The 9644-nt window shown below is 31.0% G+C and overlaps 1 protein-coding gene across 1 annotated transcript in view; it reads left to right on the top strand.

Moving 5' to 3' along the window:
• The first annotated feature begins 2752 nt into the window (after positions 1-2752).
• sha (shavenoid) overlaps positions 2753-9644 on the top strand; it is a 641875-nt gene continuing 634983 nt past the window's right edge. The window contains exon 1 of the mRNA XM_072529817.1: positions 2753-3047. The gene's annotated coding sequence lies outside the window, so the exon portion shown is untranslated. The remainder of the gene's footprint in view (positions 3048-9644) is intronic.

Raw genomic sequence — 9644 nt, 5'->3', positions numbered from 1 at the left:
ATTGTACCGTTCGTATAAAATAAATTATGTATTATTGAGTAGTTAAATAAATTAATATAAGTTATCGTTCTTTTTAATAAATTAAAATAAGAACCTTTTAATAAAGACATTATAAAGTGAATAAAGACAACAGTTAAATAAATATCATTTCATTACCAATCTTATATACTAAAAGGCTAAGCCCTTTTCTTGTGCGCAATACTTCTCCTAAACGGTGATAGATAGGAGAATATTTTTTTCGAATAATTAAGCAGATTGTTGAGTAGATTCCCCCTAAAGTTTAAAATTTAAAAAATTCGAACCGATTTAAAAATGGCGGCCATAAAATAAATTTTTCCTATAGTAAAGTATAGGAATTCAATATTATACACAATGCAACAACGCGTCAATTCTCGAATGCTGGAATGTACCAACAAGTGTTTCCACTTAAGGAATAACGATAATGACCACTCAAAATTCGGGATCCTCCTGTCTCCGATTTTAATTTATAGGGTCTGTTTTACACTATCTGATGAGTTGGTATTTTTTTATTTTTATGTTTAGTTAGAAAGTATTCTGTTTCCAACGAGTGCAGCGTGTGTGAGGTGTTGTGATTAATATTTAAATATTATCTTATATACTAAAAGGCTAAGCCCTTTTCTTGTGCGCAATACTCCTAAACGGTGATTGATAGGAGAATAATTTTTTCGAATAATTAAACAGATTGTTGAGTAGATTCCCCCTAAGGTTTAAAATATAAAAAAATTCGAACCGGTTTAAAAATGGCGGCCATAAAATGAATTTTTCCTATAGTAAAGTATAGGAATTCAATATTATACACAATGCAACAACGCGTCACTTCTCGAATGCTGGAATGCACCAACAAGTGTTTCCACTTAAGGAATAACGATAATGACCACTCAAAATTCGGGATCCTCCTGTCTCCGATTTTAATTTATGGGGTCTGTTTTACACTATCTGATGAGTTGGTATTTTTTTATTTTTATGTTTAGTTAGAAAGTATTCTGTTTCCAACAAGTGCAGCGTGTGTGAGGTGTTGTGATTAATATTTAAATATTATCTTATATACTAAAAGGCTAAGCCCTTTTTTGTGCGCAATACGCCTCCTAAACGGTGATAGATAGGAGAATAATTTTTTCGAATCATTAAACAGATTGTTGAGTAGATTCCCCCTAAGGTTTAAAATTTAAAAAATTCGAACCGGTTTAAAAATGGCGGCCATAAAATGAATTTTTCCTATAGTAAAGTATAGGAATTCAATATTATACACAATGCATCTTATATACTAAAAGGCTAAGCCCTTTTCTTGTGCGCAATACTCCTCCTAAACGGTGATAGATAGGAGAATAATTTTTTCGAATAATTAAACAGATTGTTGAGTAGATTCCCCCTAAGGTTTAAAATTTAACAAAATCGAACCGGTTTAAAAATGGCGGCCATAAAATGAATTTTTCCTATAGTAAAGTATAGGAATTCAATATTATACACAATGCAACAACGCGTAAATTCTCGAATGCTGGAATCCACCAACAAGTGTTTCCACTTAAGGAATAACGATAATGACCACTCAAAATTCGGGATCCTCCTGTCTCCGATTTCAATTTATGGGGTCTGTTTTACACTATCTGATGAGTTGGTATTTTTTTATTTTTATGTTTAGTTAGAAAGTATTCTGTTTTCAACAAGTGCAGCGTGTGTGAGGTGTTGTGATTAATATTTAAATATAAATTTAGTTAGTTAGTTAGTTAGAGTTCTCAAACCGACTTCTTTTTCTTAAACGTGGCATTTTACAATCTAAAATATGCAAAAAAAGTTACTTCCGGTTTTACTTCCGTTTTTTATTTAAGAGGGGCGGAGTCTAACAATCAGATTGTTTCCGTTTCCTAATGTAAATCTTCCTGAAAATCCTAAAAAAACTACTGTATCGATTTTCAATTTAAAAAAATTGGCGTCGATAGTTTATTTTTAGAATTTTTGGAACATTTACACCAGGCGACGGAAACGATGGATCGTTAGACTCCGCCCCTCTTAAATATCAGCAAAACTTACATCAAAACTCGATGTCGAGTTGGTCCGCTAGTGCATATTAAATAGTGTAAGAGCATGACAAGCTGTAAACTAAATTTAAAGGAATTTTTGAAGGCACACAAATTTAGTTGACGAATTTCTTCAATGCCACTCTTTTTGTTATTAGTTTGTTTAGTGTTTGTGTATTTGATTGTTTTATTTACTTAATTGACTAATTCTATACATACTATGTTTGTCTAAAAGAAAATAAAGGATTGATTTTATTTTATTTATTTTATTATTTCATAGAATTAAACATATTTTGTTTTTATATTTTAGTATTGAGGAGAGTTTGATTTTATTTGAGTTTAATTTAATTATTTACATAATACAAGAAATTTCTTGCAAGCAACCAGACCCAGTTTGACATTATTACTGGGAAATACTAATTTGGTAAATATTATATTCGGTATATGTTGAAAAAATTCAACTTTTTTCAGAAGAATTCTGGTAAAAAAATAAAATATAAGAAGATATTCATTTTGCAAACGAATATCGTATAGCACTCTTATTTAGAAACTAATTTAAAAATATTTAACTTATAATATTATACGCATAAGTTTCTTGGGAAATAAAGTACGCAAAAAATAGCAAACCCCTTCTTATACAAGAGTGATAGAATGGTGATAGTTAACTGAGGTGGCCTAGCAGGTGAACCGCAACCTAACTGAGCAGTTCTTCATTTACTTTTCTGTAGATCACATCGCGAAGAAGCGGCAATAGGAGGCTGTAACCTTGAAGATATGCGTACGCGATCATTGTCAAGTGAAATATTCTGTGAAACTTAAAAATGTAGAGAGCTTTCTATTCGACGGTGCGGACTTGCTTATATTAATTTTCGGTAATTAATTAAAAAACATTCTGTACTTATCGAATACGGTTTTTTGTATGGTTTGTGCTGTTATTAGTTATTTAGAGTTGACATTTATGAATAGTGGTTTATTGATAAATTTCACGATTGTTAGAAATTGAACTTATTGGTAAGTTGATTTAATTAAAACGTATTTTTTTGTTTAATGCATCATATATTTTAAACAACCAATGGTTTTTATATTAATAAAAATATAAGGAACATTTGCAGACTTACAACTATAAATTTGTACTTGTACGTCACGTGCTTATGCTTAATTTTAGATAATTTATTTAAAATAAATAATTCTTTTTTCTTTCTTCAGCAATTAACGGATAGGTTAAGATTTTGTTAAATAGTCTCAGTACCTATAGAAACCTAGAGTCGCAGTTTGGTTCTTCGTTAAAAATCAAGTTTTACATTCCCGATATTTCGTCTTATATATTTTTTAATAAAAACAATAAAAAATTATAAATGTTCTACTATGCTTCACACGGAATTATATGCCGTAACAGTAATCGTAATAATAAAGGTACCGTAAAACGGGGTTACTTTGCTCCACATTTTTGACTTGACTTGAAGTTACTTACTTTTACATACTTTTAGTTAAGTATTTGTAATACCTACTATTTAAATGATCGAAAAGAATTTGATATTACTTAAATTATTAGTAGATATGTTGAAGTAAATGTCTGTCTGATTTAAAAATAATACATTGACCAGCGTTTAGAGTAGATACGTCTATTTGACATGTGGTGCAAAGTAGGCCATATGATTGTCTTACTTTGCGCTATAAGTTCATAGTTCATTTAATACTAGTTTATTTGTACTAAAATTTGTCTATAACTAATCAACCCTACACCATCGTAAAGTTTAAGAAATCTCCGTTCTTCTAGTATACAATTTTTTGATTTTTAATATTGTTAACCAAATAATTAATACAGTTTAAGATTTAAAATTTTTATTATTACAACAACAGACAAAATTAAAATTTATTTGCGCTTATAATAACATTTAACCTTATCACATCAGTCGGATTGAGCAAAAAACAGAAGAAATTGATATAACAGATACATAGCCCAAAAATAAATCCAATAAATATTGGTATTACCATAATCAGTCGCACTCAGGTACAGAATTTAAGTCCATTTGATCATTTACTTAGGTGCATTTATTGCACAATGTACTTTGTCCCAGGTATATTAAATTTCATCACGTCGTGTAAACCATCTCCAACCCTTCAGGGACTTTACCATTTCGTTGATATTAACTATGTCGTCCTTAACTACGGTTATGACTCCAGAGTGAATTTTTTTATTAAATTCAATTTCTTTCTCAATATTTCATCTGCTCATCTTACTTTTATCTTTTTGAAGTTTAAATTTAACACATTTCTTAAATCCTGCTATTAAATTTGAAGCACTGTTTGTCGAAATCAGTTATCTTAAAAGCATCGGAAAATGTTATTTTTCGAGTACACTTCACCTACTTCAACGTGTTATTCTCTGTACTTTGACAAAATTTTACGTCATGCTTTATTTAATGGGGTAAAGCTAAATTTCATGTTTAGGTAATACGAGTGCTATTGACCAGCAAGCATACAAATTAAACTACATGTTCTTTACAAGCAGCTAATACATCAACATTTAAATGGGAAGATAAGTTATTTCCGATAATAAAATTTTTACCGTCACTTTTTTCAATTTTGGTAAAGACAGTTAAAAAACCAATCGGAAAATGTTTTTGGTGCAAACCACTTGGCTCAAATAATGGATATATGCTATAGAAGCGTATCTATAAATTAATCTTCCGCATATGGACACTAGAAGTCATTATAGAGGATTGGGAAGTAGGAATCATATTTTCTATATACGAGGGGTGAGAAAAACGACTCTGAGAAAATTGTAGGAGCATAATAATGTTAAATGTCGCCTACAAGTTATTATCAGGAATTATATACAACCATCTTGAATCATCTTGGTATATATTTGATATAATTGGTGAATACCAATGTGGTTTTAGACCAAAGAGGTCAACTATAAACCAAATACATATGTTAAGAGGTATACATGAAAAATTTGTTGAATATAACATACCAATTTACATATTGTATATTGATTTCAAATAGGCGTTTGATGGAGTAGATGAACAAAAATGTTAAAAAAAAAACAATCCATGTTAGGAATACCGAAAAAGTTACTTAAAAAAATACTTACTCCTACAAATGACTTTAGAGGGTTCCAACGTCATGGTGAGAATATATGAAGATATGATAGAGGCATTTAATATTGAAAATGAAGTTTAGCAAGATAATGCCTTATCTACAACACATTTTAATCTAACTTTGGAAGCTATTATCAGAAAATTAGATATGAACGGCTGTATTAATATATGATTCACTTAAATATGCGCATGTGTGAATGATGCTGACCCAATAGAAGGGTATTGCTATAGATTTCAAACAAGAAGCAGCTGCATTTCGTCTAAATATAAATGAAAGGAAAACAAAATATATGGAGTGCACAAAGTCGCATCGACATGAGAATCTGGAGGTAGACAACCATACCTACGAATATGCCTCCACCTTTTCCTATCTAGGCTCAATAATAAATGACAGCAACAACGTCATTCAAGAAATACAAACACGGATTCTTAGCGATAATAAGCGCTTTTATGCATACGGAGACTTAATGAAAAGTAAGTTACTGAATCGTGAGTTTAAGCTGAGAATTTACAAAACAGTAATTAGACCAGTGGTCATATATGGATGTAAAACGTGAACGCTTTAAACCACTGATGAAAATCAATTGAGATTGATTGAGCGCAAAATATTAAGAAGGATATTTGGTCCAACCATGGTTCTTGGAGTATAAAAATGAACTATGAGCTGAATGAATTAACGAAGAGCGCAGATATCGTTAGATTTGTAAAGTCACAAAGACTAAAATGGCTTATCCAATTAAAAAGAATGCCAGATAATATTCCTGCAAAAGTAATCCAGAGATGGAAACCCCAAGGAAATAGGACAAGAGAAAGGCCCCGTAAAAGGTGGATAGACGATGTAGAGGAAGATCTTAAAACCATGAACATTAGGCAGTGGCGAAGGAAAGTATCCGATAGGGCAGAATGGAAGAACGTTGGTAAGCAGGCCAAGACCCACAAAGGATTTGCCAGAATAATTTGCACCACTTTCATGGGCATACTTAAGTAGTGCAAAGTTTCTACTAAGTTTAAATAGAAGTGTCACATGCGAATATGATTGTACTTATATTATGTAATCGATTTAGAACTTCTTATTAATTATAAAGAAGTAATTATCTATATTATTACTAAAAATTTACACAGTTTTCTGTAATACACTAATAATACACTTTTACATGCATGGTGCAAAGTTACTCGACGGTTGACGAGTAACCTTGTTTTACGGTATAACACTTTCTAGCAGTGACTTAATTATGAAGTAATACTCCAAATATCTCCCAAATATCTATGCACTATGACGCATTTGACGCAACTCATCACCAATTAGCATAAATGCACTTGTAGATAGTATAAACTTATCATCGCAATAAAACCGGGATTTTAAAATAGACTTGGAGACATTTGAGAACTGATCATTGGTCTACCTGCATCCTGTGGCAGATAAAGACCTAATATGCTTGTAGATCACAAGGTTTGGTAATCTGATTCTAATATTTGTTAATAATCTTGACGGTATCTGTTTAAAATAACCATTTTTGTGTGTGAACCATATAAACGCAGTTTTTAACAAAAATCGCTCCAAAATATCACTACAAATAATAATTTCTATGCCTGAAATGTAAAATGTGGGCTTAACTATTTATTAAATAAAATATGAAAAAAATTCAAAAAATCCAATATTCTTCATTCTATATAAATCAAGAAATATTGTTTTTAAAACAATGTTATGTTAAACATTAAAGTTTTGTAATTGAATTTTACATAAGATAATGCTAGTTTATTTCCCATTCTAAAATTAAAGTTAGGAATTTCATATTCCGAAAAAAAAAGAAAACTTTTTAATCATCACATAAAATTTCATTAAAATCGATTTAATAACTTTTGCCAAATAATTTTGCAATCTAAATTAAAAAAAAATTCAAAATTGGTTTGAGCTGTCTATTGTTACACCTAAATACTTAAATCTCTCAACTTTTTGAAATATACTTTGTTCAATCAATATAATATCTATGTTACAATTTTTTCTTGAGATTAGCATATACTTCGTCTTTTCTTCTTTTACTTTAAGTTTCGCTTCTGCTATTGGAGTCATTGTATTCCAAGATTTTTTTGTCTCTTGTGGCTATTACCATATCGTATCCTGTAATTTGTGCACAGCTTTGTATAATCATCTCAATGATTCCACTTATTTTAATCGCTTTGTCCAGGGTTATGTTAAAAAGTGTTGTAGACAGGCTGTTACCTTGTTAAACTTTTAGTTCTATATTGATAGTTTCTGTAGTTCCCTCATCTGGTATACCTTCTGCTACAGAGTTATCCATTGTCATTTTCTCTAATCTAATCAGTATATTAATGTTTTGCATTTCTAGTAAGAGTTGGTGTCTATTTACAGAGTCGAAAGCTTGCTGGAAGTCTATAAATATTACATGTAAATTTGTCATGTTCGGAGCACTTTTTAATTAGTTGTGTTATTAGGTAAGGTGATTGGCGCCTGTAGTCGACTTTCTTTTTCTAAAGTCTTGTTGGTATTGTCCTATTGTATTTTCTGTGTATATGCCTATTGTGTTTTTTAAGATGCTAATCAGTATTTTGTATGTGGTGTTCAGTAACATGATTCCTCTATAGTAAGTGGTATCCCTTGGGTCTCCTTTTTTTCGTTATTATATGACACTTTTTCCACTCCATTAGAATATTTTCTAAGTTCCATATATTTTTTATTATTGTATAAGTCTTATGCATCAGTTCTTCTCCTCCATTTTTTATCAATTCATTGTTAATTTCATCTGGTCCTGCTGCTTTTCTTGATTTCAACTGTTTCACTAACTTCCTGGTATATGGAAGCGTTTTCTTTTTCGTCTTTTTCATCCTTATCTTTACTTCCCCAATATTCCTGCATTGTTTAATTTTGACAAGTTAGGGAAATTATTTACTTAGTTTTCTTTACGAATTTTAGTTCTTACTGATATTTTATTGTTGTTCTTCTTCTTCTTCATGTGCCTTGTCCGTTCCGAACGTTGGCAATCAACATGGCTATCAACATGGCTTATTGTTGTTACATTGTTTTTTAATATATACGTACAGTTTTTGGTTGTCTTTGTTATTTACTTCTGTTGCTTCCATTTGTCCTTTAATCCATTCTGATTTTTTTTTATTTTTATATAGTTTTGCCGTTTTTTACGTTTGTATTCATTTAGTTTTTCATCTGTTCCGATTTTTATCCAGATCATCCATGCTTGTTTCTTGTCTATGTTTTTGGATTTGAATTCTTCATCAAACCGTTCTTTTGATTTAATACTTTGCCTTTGTCCTATTGCTTCCTCTGCTGCTTCTATTACGCTGGTTTTGATGTTATCCCAATAAATTTCTATCCCTAGTTTCCTTGCAAGATCTTTTGCGTATTTATTTTTTAGCTTCTTCTGTTTTAGCTTGCCAAGATTTCAAATTTTTTTCTTATTTTGTTGAGTTGACGTTCTTATTATTTGCATTTTAAATCTTGCTATTACTAATAATATGTGGTCTGAATCAGCGTTTGCTCTCGTGTGTGATCTAATATCTTATGTTAGCCATTTTTTTGACATAAGTGCATATCTATCTGGTTACTTTCTTTTCGGCCTGGAAATAGCCATATTATTAAAGAAAGTGACAAGAGAACAAGGAACGAATATCTATATACGCTAAGTTTTGCCGACGACCAAATAGTGATCGCACAAGACGAGGATGACCTCAGTTTTATGATGAGAAAACTGGAGCAGGAATATACAAAGAATGGGATGGAAATAAACCTAAAGAAAACTGAATACCTAACAACGGAGAATACAGAAATAAAACAGCTGGAAATAGACGAAGGTAAACAAATCAAAGGAACAGACAAGTATAAGTATTTAGGTTTCATAATATCAAACAAAGGAACAACGGAGGAAGATATAAAAAATAGACTAGGACAAACAAGAGACTGCATACGAAAATTGAACCCGGTACTATGGGATAAGAACATCAGCATGAAAACAAAGAAAAAAATATATAATACCATGACAAGAAGTATCCTCACTTATGGGTGTGAAAATTGGACAATAAATAAGAAAACCAAAAACAAAATAAGAGCAACAGAGATGGAATTTCTAAGGAGAAGCTGCAGAGTAACAAGAAGAGATAGGATAAATAACATTGAGATTAAGATAAATCGGTGGATAAATAGAATAACACAGTGGAGCCCGATAGGAACAAGAAAGAGAGGCAGACCCCGAAGATCTTTCAGAGATGAGGTGGACGAAGCAATGAGTAGAAGAAACCTACAGGAAGGGGACTGGCTAAACAGGAAAAATTGGAGAAAACGGTTGAGTGAAGGAATACAGTGAAAACTGTGGAAATCCTTGTATATATATATACAAGAGCACATTACTATACCCTGAATTTAATACGATTGTCAGGGCAGACATTTTGTAGTTCGTTAACACTCGGTGGTAAGCGGCTATATATTTATTTCTTTATTAGCACACAAATCCACTTCTCAATTATCATTTTTGCC

Source organism: Diabrotica undecimpunctata, chromosome 4 (assembly GCF_040954645.1).
Source record: "Diabrotica undecimpunctata isolate CICGRU chromosome 4, icDiaUnde3, whole genome shotgun sequence".
NCBI lineage: Eukaryota > Metazoa > Arthropoda > Insecta > Coleoptera > Chrysomelidae > Diabrotica > Diabrotica undecimpunctata.
The sequence above is the reverse complement of the archived record's forward strand: the minus strand, read 5'-3'. Positions and strand labels throughout refer to the sequence as shown.